The sequence below is a fragment of the Python bivittatus genome, unplaced genomic scaffold, assembly GCF_059951505.1.
Source record: "Python bivittatus isolate LINGU-HERP-01145 unplaced genomic scaffold, Pbiv_v1 ctg000210_np1212, whole genome shotgun sequence".
Taxonomy (NCBI): Eukaryota; Metazoa; Chordata; class Lepidosauria; order Squamata; family Pythonidae; genus Python; species Python bivittatus.
The window spans coordinates 1,682,622-1,702,500 of NW_028277053.1; the positions used below are offsets into that span (position 1 = coordinate 1,682,622).

Below are 19,879 nucleotides of genomic sequence, written 5' to 3' on the forward strand. Positions count from 1 at the left end.
TCTTTAAAAACACAGCTCCTTTCTTCATAGTCGTCTTCTTCTCTCTCTCTCTCTCTCTCTTTCTCTCTCTGTCTCTCTCTTTTTTATCTCCACTTGGAATGAATAAGGCTAATTAATTTCAGACCATACTTGATGAAGTCAGCACCATACGAGGGGCTGCGTGCGAGACATGGCTGATTTCTTTCAGCTGAGAGTGATGAATTAAAGATGAAGCTTTGCTTTCACAACCCTAATTTAAAATGTATATATTAAAAAAAAAAAAAACTATCGCAAATAATGCTTATATCCTCCATAACAAAGAAAAACTTGTTCTGGCGCGCTCCCATGATGTGTTGAGTTTTGAAGGAAATCTTTGATTCTTGTTGGCAGCTCAGCTGTGAATGGGTGAAACAGATCAGAAAATGCACAACCTGGCTTTTTTTTCCTGGATGTTTTGCTGAAGTGTGTGTGTGCATGTTTTGATTACCTTCTGCTTTCACTGAGGGCCCCTTGCTTGGACCTATTACATATTGTTTAAGGGTGCATGTAAGGCAGTTTAAAGGTGGGGTCTTAAAAATGTAAATTGCAAATACATATCTGGAGGGGGAGGCAGGGAGGCAGGACTGGAAAACTAGCTGAGGTGCAAGACCAGGAAATGGAGATTTTATAAGCAGATTGTGCATTTCTTTCACCAACGTTCAGAAGAAAGGAGAAAAATGGGAGTGGCTCATACTATAGCTGCAATGTATTTTTGTATATCATCCATTCTTCTTTGAATGTATTTTTTTCTCAGTGTATTTCCCTACCTTCATATCCACTCTGCACTTTCTGAAAGCAATGAGATTTCTCAGCAGATACACATATATAGGGTTGCTCTTTTACAATGGTCATCAAGATCCCATAAAAGATACCTAACACAAATATTTTAGAAATATGCACTTTTATTTCAGAATAGGCACTTAATTAAAAGGCTGAAAAGTAACCAATTTAACAGGTCTTTGGTCAACGGAAGCCCTAGAAAAAACTTCAGCAAGTTTTGGACATCACCATGTAAGCTGTATCTATATTGTATCTTGTTTCAAGTAGATTTCTACTGCCCACATCCAAGCTATGAAATGTCAGCTTTCTTAATGATGTTGCCTATTGATGTCATGTATATATCCTTGGGCTGAGTTTTCCATGTTCTTCCTAGCAGGTATATGGCGTAGATTGTTTGATAGCTTTTATCAAGTCTGTGTGATAAAATAAGCCCATCTCAAGATTTGGCTGACAACGGGAAGCATTCTTCAAGTGCATGGGACGACCATGTACATTCTCACCAGAGATGCAAAGAGCCATTGCTGAGCATTTCTCAGGACTTTTTATGCTAATCTGCTGAAACATGGATGGAACATGGATGAGAAATTGAGCTTCTACTGTAAGCAATGTACAGAATGTGAATGCAACATTAGTCTCACCTATAAAAATGCTTAAAGATAGAAATGCACTCATACTCATGAGCCTTGGGGGTTCAAGTCTCCCTTTACCCAAGGAAGCCCACTGGATGTCTTGAGGCAATCACTAGCTTTCAACCCAGCCTTCCTCACAAGTTTATTGTTCTCAGCATCAAAGAGGAGGAAGGAGTACAAGGTACACCATGTTGAGCCCCTGGAAGAAAGGCATGATAGAAATGGAATAAATGAATAAAAGATCAGTTTTGATTTAGATCTTAAACCATATGGGTCCCAGTTATCTCTTCATACGCTTTGAGATCTCTAATTGTAGTAACAGTGGTTGGTAATATGTACAATTGTGGTTACTTGTGTAACAGCTTTCTCAAAGCTTTGTATGTGTTTGAAACTGTGGTCTGAGCTAAGCTATTCATACTGTATATCAAAAGTTCTTTGAGCTTTGTTCAAACAAGAGCCTATATGTTTGCGCAAACATATACATTTACTAAACAAACAAACCTTTTTAAAACCTCACAATCTTGATTCTGGAGTGAAGACCAGTATCCCTTCTTCCTTGTTCATGGGGAAGATCTGAACACAAGCTACTGTATAGTCACGTTTGGCTGAAGATGGTTAGAGTTCTCTGTGCAACCAGAAGCTGGACAGCTCAGGTCTCCAAACTGGAGAAAAGACCACAGAGTCAAGATTTTACATTCATGGTTAGAAATGTGAGCCTGAAAAGGGCTCTAGATTTCTTGTTCTAAGATCAGAGTGAGAACTTGCATTGTATTTCCAAGGAAATAGTTTTTTCAGTACATTTACATATTCAGGGGCAAGGCAGAAGTGGTAGACCCGTATGATTCAATCAATATTGTACCAAAATCTGTCTTGCAATTTCTGAGTTTTCTTCTCCTGAGGAAGCAGCTTCTGCTTTTCAGTCTTCTCAGAGTGCCTGAGAATTTCTTTTGAATCACTCTTGGGAGCGTTACTGAGTTTATTTTATTGTCAGTGGTGATGGAGAGAATTATTACTGGTGGGATTCTATGTGACATCACTATCCATAAGTCTACAGCCTGGCTCTTCACATTTCCTAACTTCATCCTGATGTCTTACCTTAGGATTGAAGGAAAGCTGGAGGCAGCTGGAGAAAGGCAAGGACCCTGACAGATAGAACATTCTAACTTACATTTGGCTACCTGTCACTAACTAGGTGCAACAACATTATACTGTACATGTATCATGCTAGTTGAATTTGAACTAGCCCAGAAGATATATGAGGATTTTCTTTTCTGTTGCTGTTCCTGATCTGGCCTGCCTTATATATTGTTCCGATCGATACCACTTGTGCGACTTCCACAGGAATCTCCCCAAATCTCCCAGAATGACACTATCAGCAATAATCCTATGGCCCACCCCAAGCTATGGAAAGTATACTTCACCACAAGTCTCCTCCACCCAACTTCCATCTTCCAAACTTAAATAGGAGGAGGACGTCATTCACACTGGCTCTTCACCAACTTGATGAACTCACCAAGGACAACAAAAAGTGTCTCCTTATACCTGGAGACAGCCTTGAGGGGACAGGAATATCTAACCTTGCAGACCATGTGACAGACATTGACTCTTTCTCATAACTATGAATCCCAGATGCTTTTTGGACCACAAAGCCTATATCCAGAGGCCAGGTGATCCATGATTTTAGGAGTGATAGTCCAGTGATATCTGGGGAACTGAGGTTGCATCCTGGGAATGAGAAGGTACACAGAAGGTAAATGAATGTTGACCTAGAGATAGCAACAGCAGGTTTTAGAGACATTGGCTTCCATAAATCTAACCTGATATACCCAAAAACATATACAATGGTTGAGTCTGCACATCACACTAAGGCCTAGTTTTATTTAACTATGATTTATTGAAGAAACTACTCTTTGATGGCTTTCCTCACACACTAAACGATAAAACATGATTTCCAAGCCACCAAGGCTATGTTCATAAAGTATGCTAAATCTTAAATGTCCATTCTTGCCAGTGAATTCTTCTGAGGAGACAGACAGCTGGGTCGGGGGGGGGGGAGTGAAAGAGGGAACTAGTACAGTTATTCCACTACAATTTTGAGTTAATCATATTGTTCTGACATTTTCAACTGGTGCTTCTACACAGCTGCCTAGCTTTGTGTCTCAGTAGTCCTCATTAGAAGAAACCTGTTTTGCATTATGGCTGACTTACACACTGAATCAATCATCTGATCCATTGATTGCTTCTGAAATTATTTTAGTTCCTTAATAATATACCTTTTCTCCACTACCTCCAGACTGTGATTAAACCCAGGCAAGGCCCATCAGTGTCTGACAAATATATGGGGAGATTCTTTGGGACAGGAAAGGACAGATAAGATTCCAGATTTTTCTTATTGAGGAACCATTAGAGCATATAAATTTGGTCATTTGGTGGTAGGTCCTGTAGAGATGGTTGTAATAAATGCAGATTGATATATTATGCTAGCCAAATGGGGTTTATGGATTGTGGCTCATGATTCATAATTCTCTGATGCCGTTTCTAAACTAGGCTCTTGCTATAGTTTGGAAGACAACATTCTGAATGAAGCATTATTATTCCTCTTCCAAATATATTCCTTGGTCCGATCAAGGGACAATTATTTCGGGTTCCCTTTTAAGAGAACACAAAATCTTATCAGAGAATTAATTCCATCACACAAAAACAGTAGGGACTGACTTCTGAGTGTAGGTCCTAACAGATATGTGGTACAGTTTGGAAAGCCCATCCATAAACAAAGAAGAACAAACCAGGTACAGCTGGATGCATTTAGTTGAAGAAATCCAGGGCCAAATGTCAAGCTATTAGGTGCATTAAACCAGCCAGATGTCTAGGGAAATACTAGCCAATTTTCAGTGCATAGACTGGACCTGGTCCCTAAAGCACTTAGTTGTTTATTTTGAACATTGGATCCCAACATCTTGATTCAATATGAATATATTCACCAATTTAGCATTTTAAAGGGAGTTTAGAACCAGTCAAGGGTAGGCCACCTGGTGTCCTCCAGATGCTGTGGATTTCAGCTTAGCTTTAGCAAACAATGGGAATGGACTATATATAGTCCAAACATCTGAAAAGCACCAGGATACCTATTCTTGGAATAATTCACGGAGAATAACTTTGTGGGCATAAGAAGCTGACCTCTACTCAAGTATGCCTTTCAATTTATCTAGTTAAGCTTTATTTCTATGGACTAGCAATAGTTCTACCACAGGGACTGGAAAATTGCAGCTACAGGACAGCATGTAGTCTCTGAACTCACATTCTGCAGCCTTCAGAGTCCCCTTGCTCATATGTGCTGAAAACATGCCACACTGAGGTGGGAAGCAGTTGAAAATTGTAATATAAGTACTCAGATAAGCAAAGCACAGTTAAAAAACAAAGAAACACCTTAATGCAACCCAGAGAAATTGCCCTGACTACATGTGTGATGTGGTTCCATCTCTACAAAATATTAAATGTTATACTGGACTATTGAAAAGTTGCACACCTGTAGTCCACAACCTTTTCCTGCATTAATTGGAGATTCTCAAGATTGAATCTGGGACATGGAGCATAAGAAGTGTGTATTCTTCTACTGAGTTACAGCTCAGGGACTAGGCTTCCCCAGTCTGATGCCCTCTAGATATTCAACTGGAAGGTTGCCACGGTTGCAGAAGACTAGTGTAGCCTATAGTTATCCAGAAGAAGGTCATACTGGAGGTCCAGCATTGTATAATGATAAAGGTATTGGACTAGGGAAAAGGAGACCCAAGTTCTAGTCCTCCTTTGGCACAGAAGTCATCTGGATGACCTAGGGCCAGTCCCTCTTTCTCAGCCCAACAGCCAGTGTGGAGTAGTGGTGGTGCTTGACTAGGAGTAGGAGATTCAGGTTCTCATCCTCCCTCAGTCATGGAAGCTCACTGGTTGACTTTGGCCTCATCTTTCTGTCTCAGCCCCACCTACCCCCTGCAGATGTTGTTGAGGAGAAAACTACAGAAAGGGAGTGCTTGAGTTCCTGAATGAAAGGTGGGGTATAAATTTAATAAATAAATACTGGGCCAAGTTGGCAGAGGTAACAGCTCTCCAAATGTCATCATGATCATGTCCATCTATTCACCAACACTAGTATGAGAAAAATTTTTCCAAGGGGAAACGCTGGTTTTCATAACTTGTTTCTGTCCAAATAGATCATCAGATCTTGTTGTCCTGCATTGTGAGAAAATTTGGAAAGGGAAAGGAAAGGGAACAGCCAGATCAAACAGAAGGGAATGGTTATTGTTGTTATTGTTAGTTGCACAGTCAGCCAGATGTTTAGACTGGATTTGGCATTTTTATTCACTTATCAAGCCCTTCCCAAGGACCTGTGATAGGCAAATGTTGTTGTTTGGTGGTGTTAAAGGTTTCGTTGCAGGATGGAAGCTGTTCCAAGTAAAGCTGCCTTTTGCAATTGACTGATGGTGATTTTGTCAATGCCGATGGTCTTCAAGTGGTGCTCCAGATGTCCAAGGCACCTATTACTATTGGTACTTTCTTTGCTTTCTTTTGCCACAGTCATTCTATTTCTATTTGCAGGTCTGTATTTTGGGATATTCTCCAGTTCTTTCTCTTCTATTCTGCTGCCTCCAGGTATTGCAATGTCCACTACCCAGATTTTTTTGTCTTTCTTATCAACAATGGTTAAGTCTGGGGTGTGGTGTGGCAGGTGCTTGTCTGCTTGAATTCTAAAGTCCCAGAGCACTGTACCTTCTTCATTTTCGATTACTTTGTCTGTTTTGTGGTTGCAGGTATTTCTTGCAGATCTTCCAATGCATCATTGTTGCTACTTGGTCATGCCATTGCTTGTAGTCAATCTGTGTGATCTTTTTACAGCAGCTGACTAGGTGATCCACTGTTTCTTCAGCTTCTTTGCAGAGGCGGCATTTGCTGTCTGTTGCTGTCTTCTCAATTCTGGCTTTGTATGCATTTGTTCTTAAGATTTGGTCTTGTGCAGCCAGAATTAGCCCCTCTGTCTCTTTCGTCAACTTTCCTGCTCTTAGCCATTGCCAGGTCTTCTTGTTATCTACATTGCTAGCTAGTTTTTTTGTGTACTGGCCATATAATACTTTGCCTTGCTGTGTCTCTTTTCTATTCTTCATTTGGTCTTTCTGGTAGGCCAGTTTGGTCTCTTCAGTATTCAGTAAGCTTTCATGATGTACTAGCTTCAGTACATCTTCTTCACTGTCCTTTAGATATTCTTCTAATGCCTTTTTTTCTTCTTCAATGGCCTGGTGTACTTGTAACATTCCATGACCATCTATGCTCCTTGGTAAGAAGAGTCTGTCAACATCGCTACATGGATGAACGGCATGATTCATTGTCATTATTTTTCTGGTCTTCCTATCCAGGGCTTCTAGTTCTGCTTGAGCCCAGTCCACTATTCTAATGACCGGAATTGCCCAGGTGTTAATTGCCTTGATGGTATTTCCTCCACTGAGTTGGACTTTAAGATCTTCTTCACTCTCATGATATATTCACTACTAACCTTCATCTTGACTTCAATGTGCTTAATGTTGTCAGCTTGAAGGATGCCCAGGTATTTGTAGTGACCTTCTTCATCCAGATTCTTGATGTTATTTCCATAGGGCATCTTGATTCCTTCAGTTTTCACAATTTTTCCCCTGTTGATGGTAGGGTGGCACATTTGTCCAGTCCAAACTCCATTGCAATATCTTGGCTGTACATTAAGGACAATGTTGAGCAGTGATTCTATTTCAGATGGTGTTTTTCTATACAGTTTCAGATTGTCCATGTAAAGGAGGTGAGATAGCCTGGCAGATGTTTTGATACTTGATAGCCATGGCCTGACTTGTTCAGTATTGTTGACAGAGGAATCAATGCAATGACAAACAGTAGTGGTGATAGTGAGTGTCCTTGAAAGATTCCTCTCTTGGTATAAACCTCTCCCAATCTATCACCATTGACCAGCAACTGTGTCTTCTATTGTGCCATTGATTTTTGCACAAAGCTTCTGATGTTTCTACCGACTCCTATTATTTCTAGGCACTTGATTATCCAATCATGTGGCAGGGAGTCAAATGCCTTCTTGTAAGGCATCCAAGCTGCATTCAGGTTTGTCTTACTTCTCTTGCAATTTTCCAAAATCATCTTGTTGACTAAGACTTGAACTTTTGTTCCTCTGCTATTTGGATAGTTTCCTTTCTGTTCAGATAGAAAGAGCTTGTTTTCAACTAGATATCGTTGGACTGCATCAGCTACAACATGAGTTAACCATTTGAAAGTTCTTGGTAAGCAGGTAATTGGCCTGTAGTTGCCTGGTGTTGCCCCTTTTGTTGAATCTTTCATCATCAGGTAGGTTTTGCCTGATGTTAACCAATCTTCAATTTCACCTCCTTGCAGTATGTTGTTAAACTGCTTTGCAATGAGTGACTGCAGACCAATCAGATGTTTCAACCAAAAACCATGCAGTTCATCTTCACTGACCATTTCCTGATCTTCCTTGCCCTTTTCTCCACCATTTCTGCTGTTATTACAAGTTCTTTCATTTCATCTTCTTTTTTATTCTTATCCACCTGGTTTATCCAAGTTGCATTCTTGTTCTATTTCTTTGGGTAGCTGCACCCAGAACTGCACTGTTCCTTCTTTGTCAGATATTGACTGGTTCATTGCAGTCTCTCCATTGATGGATTGGTAGAAACATTTCTGATTTGACTGAAATTGGAGATTCTGCCTATGGTGTGCAATTGAAGCTTTGTATCTGCTGATCTTTTTGGCTATGGCTGTTATTTGCTCCTTTATTATTTCCACTGCTTCTTTTATCTTCCTTGTTTCTAGGTGATATTTCTTGATCAGGTATTCTTTGGTCTTCTTGTTCTTCAGCTTCTTTTCTTTCATTTGTTCTAGCTTGCTTACATCTGGTCTTAGCATGCTGATCTTATTTTCCAACCTGATCTTCCATTTTGGTGGTGCACTGTTGGATTTTTTTCTTGTTGGTTGATTTTGCATCCAAGTTATTCAGTTACAACTGCAGCCGTGCTGTACGTTAATTGGTTTGTTTTTTGCAGTGAGCCGGTGCTTACATTTGATATTACGGTATTGGCATCTTTTAATACTTGTGCTAGCTGTTTCTTTGTAATGAGCTTCAATTCAGGCAACCTTATTCTGTTGTTTTTGTGCTGTTCTAGATGCCCAGTTATGTTTTGTTTCAGTTCCTCTTGTTTTTTTAGTTAGAGAGCTTTGCTCTTTCTGAGGAGAAGGCAGAGGAGACGGTACCTGGTTTGAAAATGATTCAATAGCTGTGCTGGCTTCCTCTACTATCGACTCCCCCTGGTTTGCCTCTACAGTCTGCGCTACTTCTGGCAGGGCTTCGATTTCTTTGCCCTGGGTAGACCTTTGCAGTTCTTCCAATTCCGCTTCTGTGAATACTTTATTTTGTACTGTAAATCCATGTTGATCCGCTAGCCTGTTATTTCTGATTCTGGATGTTGTTCTTTCCAAACCTGGTGCATTCTTTTCAGATATCCTCTTCTCAGTGGACTTGATTTGTAACAGCAGATCATTATTTCTTTAATTTCAGTCTTTGTATATTTGTGACAGGTAAACAACTTCTCTTCCAGTAGTCCTGTAGCTGCTGGCCCTGGTTGCTCACCCAACAGCCCTGAGTCCTGTAGCCCATTTGTCACCAGATGTCCAGGAACTAGAGCACCTAGCGCAGTCCTTGTTGACCCAGACGATGTCCAATCTGGTATAGGTTTCTGTAAATGACGTCTCACCGTATTGTTTATGGGAGAGGCACTCTTCGTCTGGCTCCTCTGATGAGACCTGTCCAGTATAGTTGAACCTCTGGCATAGCTCTCATCCTCCTTGGAGCATGCAAACCCCATAACCACATCAAGTTGATGATGATGATGATGATGATGATGATGATGATGATGATGATGTTGATGAGTCGCACAGTCAGCCAGATGTTTAGTCTGGATTTGGCATTTTTATCCACCTATTGAGTCCTTCCCAAGGACCTGGGATAGGCAGATGATGATGATGATGATGATGATGATGATGATGATGATGATGATGATGATGATGATGATGATTCCATCATCATCATCTTTTAATCCCCACTACAGTTACCATGTGTATCTCCCACTAATGGGTAGGAAAGATATGGAAGTTGGTAGAAAAAAAATGATTAAGCGAAATACTAATCTCTCCCAATCTCACAAGGAATCCTAAACAGAAACCAAATTTCAGTTTCAAGCATGGACCTAAAGTGCTAAGTTATAGCAGTCATGTGGATGTGTGACACAAGCAGAGGCATCCGCAGGATTGGAGGCTTTTGTCAAGATGACAAAAACACCATTGCAACACAAACTTCACCCCTTTTCACATATGTGTAACATCACACCACATACACAAAGGTGCAGAGTTTGTGTTGCAATGATGCAATGAAGTTTTTGTCATTTGCCCTTCCTTGTCATCCCCTGTAGTTGCCTCTGCATGGCAAGATGCCAAACTCTTTGGGGATACTTTCCAAACTAAATGGCAAAAACATGAATGTTTAAACGTATATAAAGTCAATGACATGGATTCTTTTATTATGAAAAGAAATTAAATAAATTTATTTAATTTATAAATAAATAATCTCTACTACTATACAGCCTCATCTTGCTTGGAATTAAACCTAATTTGAATCCACTGCAGGCAGGTTCAAAGCACTGCTCCCATTCAAATAAGCCAATGATTTTGCTTAGAGGCTTTGAATGGAAATGTTGACGCTGGTTGACTCACTTAACCAAAGCTGGTTGACCACCATTTGTACATGATCTTGTGTGCATGTGTGCCCAAGACTCTTTATTGGTGGATCAAAGTGGCACAGCTTCTCCAATCCAAGGCTTCAGTCAGGGAGGATGGATGGATGGATGGATGGATGGATGGATGGATGGATGGATGGATGGATAGATAGATAGATAGATAGATAGATAGATAGATAGATAGATAGATAGATAGATAGATAGATAGATACCTTCAGGAACTCAGGGTGAGGTACATAGAGTTTCCTCCTACCATTTACCTCCATAACAGCAACCCTTGGTCAGAGAGAGAGAGAGAGAGAGAGTGACTATCTCAAGCTCATTTAGTGAGCTTTCAGGACTAAAGATGGACTTGAACCTGGGTTTCCCCAGTTCTAGTCCAACACCTACACTACAATGGCACACTGCAGCACTCTCTCCTCTCTTCTACATGTAGGCTCTTTCCTTGTCACACTTTCTCCTTTCTTTCTCCTTCCTAACTTCTTCCTAAGAGTTCTGCCTAAACGGATTCCATTGTTTACAGCCTGGTTGTCCTATGCATAGATAAAGAGAGGTTATTCCCCAGTAAATATTTTGGTGATTGGATTATTTAAGAAGTCTTCTGTACATTTAGTTGGATCATCCTCATGCTTCAGGACTTACTAAAAGGAGTTGGACCTAAGGAGTCATGATTTCAGTTCCCCTCCAAGCATGATCTAACCCATTTTCCGTAAGATAAACAAATGCTCTTTAATAACTTGTCAGATTTGTAGCGTTTTTTTCAATCTCCTCTTCCTAGCTACGGTAAGCTGTACTAAGGTGAGGCTCCATTGTCTTAGAAATCTTGTGTATGATGCCAGAATTTAAAAAGAGGCATATTTATTTACTGTGTCAGTCTTATCTTGGAAGTGGGATGGGCAACTAGTTTTGAATTTAGTCCAATATACATCTTACTTGTTCTACAAAGAGCTCCCATAAAAAGTCCGTAGGTCTGAAGAAAAGCAGTAGGGTAGGCTCAGGGGTCAAAAAAGAAAACCCCAAAGTCAGGTGACACTTTAATGCATTAAATGCAGGAATGAATAAATATATGCTTTCAAGAAATGCAAATAAAACGCATATTGTAAAACTACCGTCTTGTGTATATTTTGACTGCAACTACCCGGTATTTTTTTCTTAAAATTGAAGTGAAAGTGTACCAAACCTAGCAACTCAGAGATAACTTGTTGATTTAAGCCATTTTTTGCTTGCATAATACACTGAATCACCATCTAACCAAACATGTTAGGTTCACATAAAATGATTAAATTTGCCAAGCTTAATAGGTTGTGTGAACACAGCTGCTAAGCCTGTAACTGACTTGGTTAAATGACAGGAGTGAATCCAAATATTTGTCATTCAGTGGGGTATTTTAAAAAATGGTTAGAAGTTGAAATAGTAACCAGAAATTCCATAATATTTCCGAAGTTAATCTTATGCAAAATTCACTCATCATTCTTAAATGTATGCCATCATGAATCATTTTCATCTGTTAACTTCTTTGTTTCTAACCTTATTCTTTTCAAGTAACCAGCCCTAACATTATGCAATAGGGCTATATGAAACTATGATCCGAAGGTTCATTTTTAAGGCAATTTGATAGAATCACCCATTCGAATCACATTCATTCACCAGATGGATTTGACTTGCTGAGTTAGATCAGGTACCTTCAAATGTGTCTGCTGATTCTGATAGCCTTTTTCATAGGTATCCACAACCAGTTGTAAATCAACTTATTCAAATGAGGCCTCATCTGATTAGCACCTCCTATTCTCCAGACTATTGGGTAATTCCTTTCAGCAAAGCAAAGGGGTTCCTAAAAATTCAGCCAAGTATCTAAGGAAGTCACAAGCAGCTCATGGCCGCAGCTCGGCCACGCCAGCTGAACATCTTGGAGGTGCCCAGTTAAATTAATTGGTGATAGAGACAGGGCAGAAAAAGTGACTCTTCAGTTCTAATAGTCACTTGCTTAGATTGCTTGAGAAAATATTTGGACAAATTAACAGAGATTAGCCATGATAACAATTAGTGGCCATGTCAGTTAAATGGAGTCTTCAAAGCTAGAGGTGATATACCTTTTGATATCTAGTGTGCTGATGGAAAAATTAAATGTGTAGCCTTTCCGTCCCACCAACAGTCTTCTGAAACACATCTGGGTTAGAAGCTGAAGGCTGGTCTCAGTGAATTTTTATTCTTCTCCCAAAGAAGTTTTCTTAGCTTGTTCTCTGAAAGGGAAGGAAAGGCCATCAGGATACATGCAGAGATTTTCCACCATTGCCCTGTGAGGCAAATATGATTTCACCAGTGGGATGGCATGCCATCACACAGAGACTCTTTCTCCCTCTGTCCCCCGTTCCTTAAAATAGGCCATGGAAAAGAACGATTTTGCCTTCCGTTTAAAAGCAGCCCCCTTTCACTCATGCTTAAGGCAGAGAAAGAGTGGTTCCATGCCATGTGTTTATAGATTAAAAGAGACTTAAGCCAAAACACACACATTACCTTTCCTTTAAAAAGAGAGAGAGAGAGAGAAGGAGAAGAAGGAGAAGAAGGAGAAGGAGGAGGAGAAATTCTGATTGCAGATAACCGCTCAATTTGATTTAGTGTCGAATGATTGTGATGGGGTTGATAACTCGGCATTCATCAGTAATTCATCTTCTCTTGGTAGAAATTTACCGCAAAGCAGAGCTTTTCCATCCCTGACAACTTCTATTAATCTTCTTCAGACACATTTCAATAGGTGTCTCCATCTCAGCCCTTCATCTAAACACTTGTGAGTGTTGCCAGAGACCGGGAGGTGCCTTTATTTCAGATTCCACAAGGAGAAACGATGGAAGAGGGAACTTTGCTGGGCTGGGGCGGGGGGGGGGGTTAAGGGGGGGGTTAATCCTCCCTGTCCATTTAGTCTTTTGTCACTCATGGATAACTTTCTTTAACCCAGCCTGAAAAGGAAAACATTACTTTTCTGAAAGAACAGCCCATTGAGTTAGATCAGCCTTCTTTAACCTGGCACCCTTAAATGCATGGAATTCTATCTCCCATCATGCCCAACTTACACATATTAAATAGCCATAGAGTGATACATGCTTTATGTTACCCTAGTGAAGCAAGTTGAGAAATGTTGTGCTCTTTAAGAGTAATCTGATGCAACCCACACAATTAGGTCAACCTCCTCTAACCTAACAGCCTTCAGATAAGATGGACTACATCTCCCATCATCCTGATCCAGTAGTACACTGGCTGGACTGATAGGAAATGTAGTTTAGCACATCTAGAAAGCGCCAAAGAAAGCTAGGGAAAGTTGAGCTGGGTTTAAGAAAGCCGGCAATCCTTCATTTGAAATCTCTCCTTAGGAAATATCTACTTTGTAATTGTTCAGCAGGCCATGCCATTTAATTCTCACCCTCTCTTGTCATGAAAAGGCCTACTTGATGAGGTATTGTAATATATGATTAATGTCTTAAAATATCTTTCCATTACATGGTGTTAATAACATAAGAACATAAGCAGTGTCCTGCTGGACTGGACCCCTGGCCCATCTAGTTCAGCAGTCTGTTCTCACAGTGGCCAACCAACTGCACAAGGAAGCCCACTAGTGTCCCAGCAGATGGCCTTCAGAGCTAGTCCCACAACCATCAAAGCTAGCAGCCATTGATTGCCATGACTTTCATGAATTGGTCCAACCCTTTTTGGAAGCCAGCCAAGTTGGTAGCCAGTACCACATCTTGTGGTAGCAAACTGTAAAGTTTAATTACCTGTTGTGTAAAAAAAAAAAAAAAACTGGATATTGCATTCACACTTCCTCAAGACGCACAATGCTTTACCATGTTTCCACAGTTTATAACAATAGCTTTTGGCTTATCCCCAAATACAGAGAGATTTAAGGGGAAACAAATATGTGCAAATGGATGTTAACCATAGTTACAATCTTGTAAGATGTTGGCATGACAAGTCCCCACATTGGGACTGGATTTGTGATAAAAGAGTTTGCCTATGATGAAGTTCTTCTGGTTAAATTTTAACACACAGGTAGATTATCTTTGAGGGCCTCTAGAGAGACATGGCAACATATTGTGAGTGCTCTCACAACGTCATGGACACGGGGAGGCCTTTCTATTCAAGAGGGCCTGCAATGGTGAGCATGGCCAGTCATAACACACCAGTTATCAAAAGGCAAACTAATGAGGCTACTCTCACTCTCTCTGCTGTTTTTGTTTTTAAATATAATTTTATTAAGAATTTTGATTACAAAGGCTACTCTCTGTGTTAGGACTACTTTTACTTGAACAGCTGTAATAACACAATCTTGCAAGTCTGAATATGCTTCCCTCCTCCCTCACTTTATCTTCATATGAACTAGGGAGGGGTTCGTCTGAGATGTTTTCTCATGTTACTTTCTTGGACCCGCTCATTCCCCTTCCTTTTATCCAACTGTTGCTTTGGTAGCAGCTCTTCCTCCTGTCCTTCAAGACTACTCCCTATGCCCTCTACGTACATTAACTGCCATCTAAGATGTTTTCTACCACTCCAGTACATCTGACTTTTTCTTTTCTTTCCCTTTGGACAAACAGGTACATTTCCAAACAAAATTCCAAAACAAACTACCATTTGTATTTTCTGGGAATATCTCTGGCATTCCTGGAAATAAAGGAGGTGCCAGAGGCTGACACTAGCAACATGCCTTTTAATGATTTAAATTAAAACACCTTTTTCTCTCTCTCTAATCAAGAGACTGGCAAGTCCCTTGGGCACCATGTTGCTTCACTCTTGTATACACAATGATTGCTGGATGTTTGCATTAAACAAAGATTCTGAATCTTAGAAATGTTGAAGGTCTTCATGTTGGAAACATTATTGCAGAAGGTTGGAGAGCACCTATCCCAGTCTTCTATTTCCAGTCACCATTGATTTGGTGTATGTCCCAATTGGTCCTATTCTCACAGAATACCCAGCTGGGTCAAAGTGGATGACAGCGTGTTGTGGGAATACCCACAGGGGAGCCAACTGCCCCAGTCAATAAGCTGCAGGGTTTTAACTGTAACCCTCAATATACCTAGTCATCCAAAGAGTTAAATTAACTCCACTCAGTCAGTCGGGCTGTAGGAAAATCTAAACCTAGTCATTCAATCCATTTTTCCTATTTAGTCATCCAAGAAAAAAGACCCAGGGAGGAAGAGTGGCTGGAAAAGCAAGCCACTCCGTCACAAGAACTCCCTGCCAAAGCTGAGCCACATGGTATAAACCTCTCACACTGATTGGCTGCAGTGGCCAAACCATGCCTCCTTTGGCCTGCCTAGCCATGGGTGAGGGACTCCTGATGTCATGAGCAAGAGTGAAAAGAAAGTGTCATTAGGCACTTTCTAAGAAAAGGAGTCAAGGATGCTACACTCTCCATGTGATGATCACTGATCCAGTTTGTGTGGCCAAGTGCAGCCCAAAACACTGATAAGTAAACTGGATTACTGGCTAAGCAAGTGAAGCATATTACAGATATGCGCCAATGTATCTTTCAAAAGTGTGCATCCTTTAAAAAGCAATGGTCACTGTTAAGGTGGGATTTCCAGCTCGAGGCTGGCAAAATTCAGATGACCATAAGGTGGCAGCAGAAACACAGAAAGCTCTAACTCTTTGCAGCCCATCTAGTGGCCACCCAGATGTTTACACCCCAGATGGGATAGCCATACCTCAATAAATTTCTTAGTCATACGGTGCCACAAAAACTTTTTTGTAGCCTTGTTGCAATAAACCACATAGCTTTGCCTCTCTGGAAAATGTGATCTGTTCTGATCGCTTTGCCATAGCTGTAACATAATAAGTTTCTTCAACGATATTGTTTAGGGAGGCATTTTCTATATGACCCAGTTACCTTTAAAAGTTCCTGAGAATCTTGGACGCTACGACCACTCACCTTCCTAAATTCCCCCTATCTATTTTAAAGAAAAACATCCATGTTGTTTTTACTTTCTGGTTTTCTTTATGAAAAAATAACCTGATTATCAAAGCTTTTCATTTGCACCAGACTGAAATATAATCCTAAACTATTCAATTAAATTGTGGGTTTCAGCTTTTAACTTGTAAAGTTTGCAAACAGGATGAAACAAAATAAATTTGATCCATCCAGTTTTAGACCAATTCTCCCTCCCTCTTGCCCAAACCCAGCTCTATGTCCCCGGGCCATTCTTGCTGCAGCTCTGGTGGGAGAAGTAAAAGGATACATTGAACAAGGTCTCTGGAACACAATGATTGCGTGTCATTGAGCAATGGCATGACAATGTGGAGAATTCAAAACCTTCCCTTCCAGCTTGATCCATTTTTAACACATAGCAGCCAAATGCCACATGAGACCCAAGCACTATGGTATAACTCTTGGGACCCTCTCTGTCCCCTATCCCACATTAGCTACCAAGGCGTGAACAAATATTGCTCAGTCAAATTCGTTCTATGTAATATTTAAAGATGGATTAATTCTGGGATCCCTTGCAGCAGGCAAAGAGGATGGATGCAAAACAGTTGTGTGTGTTGTGCCAAAGGGCTGCATGGAATTTAAATGCAGTCACAGGGAGCTGATAGTTGGCTAGCAGAAGAGAAACATGGTACTATTCTTTTGAATCAAATTCTCACGTTGGTCTTGATGCACCAGACTTGGCATCTTTGAATCAATTCAGAGATTCGATGAACTCTTCACCCATAGCCTTTTTACTGAATCATCACAACTCCTGGAATCAGTTATTTAAGTCTACTTGATTTACCATATTGTAAATCCAAAGTGGATCTTGGAAGATTCACAGACCCCTATTGCCTAAGCCTGCAGTTCAGTTTGTTATAGAATGATGACCACTCAAACAGAGTCAGGAGAATATACATGGTGGGGAGGAAATGAAGCAGTGGCATCATTTTATGTTCATTCTTGTAGCTGTGCATGCATGATCATGTTTTTTGTGGCTTCTCTCCATCCAGAAGTTGAAACAAATATCTAAATGCCAGCTGTCACTTACCTAGTTCCCTGTGGTGAGTCAAACTCGCATCCAGGTAACTAAGCAAAGATGTTATTATTAATAGATGCAGAGATTTCTAACCCCCCCCCCCATTTTTTTTTTCTTGCCAGCATCTACATTCCATAAATTACAGATACAGGAATGTGTTCCTCATGGACTGAATTGCACAAACGATTAAGTTGTGTTTGCTGTTTTTATATTTTGGCATTTCTTAGGCATTTCTGGGTGGAACGTATGTTTCATTTCATGCTTTAATAATGACATTCACAGGTGCCTGAGAAAGAGAGAAAAGGCAAAGTTCAAAGAGTCCATTTTTATATGCTGTATGGCAATGTCCTTTAAGGACCACCCAGGTAGTAATGAGTAGTGTGCAGCTCATTGTCTGTGGGTCAGTGGGATGAATTAGTCAGTGGGTTGAATATGTGGAAACCATATGTTCCCTGTATAATCCTATGTGACATTTAGCACTGATTCATGGAAGTAATTGCAAGCATTACCTTTTATTTGTGGTGAAGGCCAGGGTTCCACCACCATGTTGAGAAGCTTCTTCTTCTCCCTACTACTAGAATGTAGGTGTGGTCATCACTGAGTACTTCCATAAGAACCACCTTGAGGGATTCCTACAATAAAGAAGACTGAACTTCAGTAGCATCCCTCTTGGCTAACCACATCAATCGGAGAAGGAACGGACAAAGTTCAGGCTTGCAGGATTTATTGTAATTCCTTCTTGTTTTGAGCTGAACAATTCCCCAGCATTTTTTTTTCCTTATCATTCAGTTGAATCAAAGGGAATTGTTTCTGAAATTTCCTTCAAAGAACACAAAATCAGAGATGTGGTCTTACAAATATTTAGTGACGTGGTTATATTAAAAATACAAATGAAAACTAGTGTTAAATATGAAAAATACCTAAAAAATGAAATGTCTGGTGAAAGAGTTGCATCTTTACAGATTTCCTAAATATTGAGAGAGTGGGGATTACACACAAATTGTGAAAGGACTATGTTCCTTACCCTGAAGGCAACACAGGAGAAGGGTTAGCATACAGATAGAACATTAGATATAATTATGCAAAAGGATTCCTCATCACCAGAGCCATCACTTGCAAATCCAGAGACGACTGAGAATCAAGGAGCTCTCCCAAACCAGCTCTTTCAAGGGAGCATGGCTCCATTCATACCAGGCTGAATTTCATTCCCAGTCCATTAGCCAACAATATCTTCATCTTGTTTAGATGCAATTCCAATTTGTTCTGTTTTATTCAGCCTGTTATCAGATATAGCTATTGTTCAAGGGTGCAGAATATTTCCTCGAAGTTGGATGGTAAAAAGCAATAGAGTTCAGGGCACGCCACTCTATTCATATGACTTCTCCCAGAAATTTCAAGTAGATGTTGATCATGGGGACCATATAAAATCCTGTAGGACATCAATATCAAGCAGTAGTCTTCAGCATTACTTCATGGAAATGCTGTGGCAAGAAGGACCAGAACCCTTGTAACCACGGTGCACAAGGTCCAATCCTGCTAGACAGACCAGAAAGGTACTATGGAGAATGGTACTGAGGTCTAGGAGAACTAGTAGTAGGACCACATTTTCCCCATCCATTTATTTTCTACACACCAAGGTAATCAAGGCATTTTCAATACCGGATCCCACCTGCAAACCTAATTGAAATGGATCCAGAAAATCAGTATCGATCAGTTGCGTCTGGAACTGGGAGCCCACCACCTTTTGAAACACCTTTCCTAGAAACAGGATATTTAGGACTGCCCTATAATTATATAGGTGTCTCAGGTCAAAGGAGAGTCTCTTTAATAAAGGTCTTATGAACAGCTCCTTTAAGCATCAGGGAATACACCCCACCCACAAGAAAACATTGATCACTCCACCAACAACATCAATCCCAACACCAACAAGATAAATCCAATGTTGGTTCTCAGCCTATCAGAGAATAAAATAGAAAAGCAGATGTTTGTTTTGCAGGGGAAGAAAACTTCTGAGAAATTATAACATTAAAGCGGCAGATTTTAGCTTTAGTAAAAATGTTGTGTTAAAGCAACTAGGGCCTGGTAGAAGAAAAAATATATTCAGAAGGGAAGAATGCAGAAGCCTAACCATTTATTCTAAGTTTCATAATGACGTTTTAAGGAGGAGGCAATGGGGAAAATTAGAATGGGACTCCTCCGAAGTGTGTTTTACTATTTAGAAATAATGAAATTTGTTCATCCTTGTACTCAAAGCAGGGCAAGTCATCAGTTCAAAAGGAAAATGTTTATTGGTCTATTCATTTTCAATGGTCAAAAACGGAGAGTAAAAAATACATTGGCAAAAAAGGAAAAAATGGGAGCCTCTAATATTCTACCTCTGGACCCACCATTCTATCCCAGGTGAGATGACTAAACCATCCCCAGCCCATCCAAGGCCAGAATAATCCATATCAATTACAGATACAAAAACACAAATCCAAAATTGAAAGGCTTAATATTGTTATACTGTATACAAGTGTAGATTCAAAGCCAGCACTCGAAAATAAAAAGGAAAGAAGTTCTGAGTAGCACTGGGCTCTCTAATGGATGGAGAACAAAAATTCAATAACCATTCCAGGTACTGAATTGTTCT

At 40.2% G+C, this 19,879-nt stretch overlaps 1 pseudogene across 1 annotated transcript in view; it reads right to left on the reverse strand.

The window, feature by feature from the left end:
* Positions 1 to 586: 586 nt before the first annotated feature.
* Positions 587 to 19,879, reverse strand: part of LOC103064539 (uncharacterized) — a 42,117-nt pseudogene continuing 22,824 nt past the window's right edge. The window contains exons 3-6 of the transcript XR_015795913.1: positions 17,757 to 17,879; positions 12,343 to 12,492; positions 1,929 to 2,089; positions 587 to 1,626 (exon numbers count right to left, since the gene is read on the reverse strand). The product of XR_015795913.1 is annotated as an uncharacterized LOC103064539 (transcript). The remainder of the gene's footprint in view (positions 1,627 to 1,928; positions 2,090 to 12,342; positions 12,493 to 17,756; positions 17,880 to 19,879) is intronic.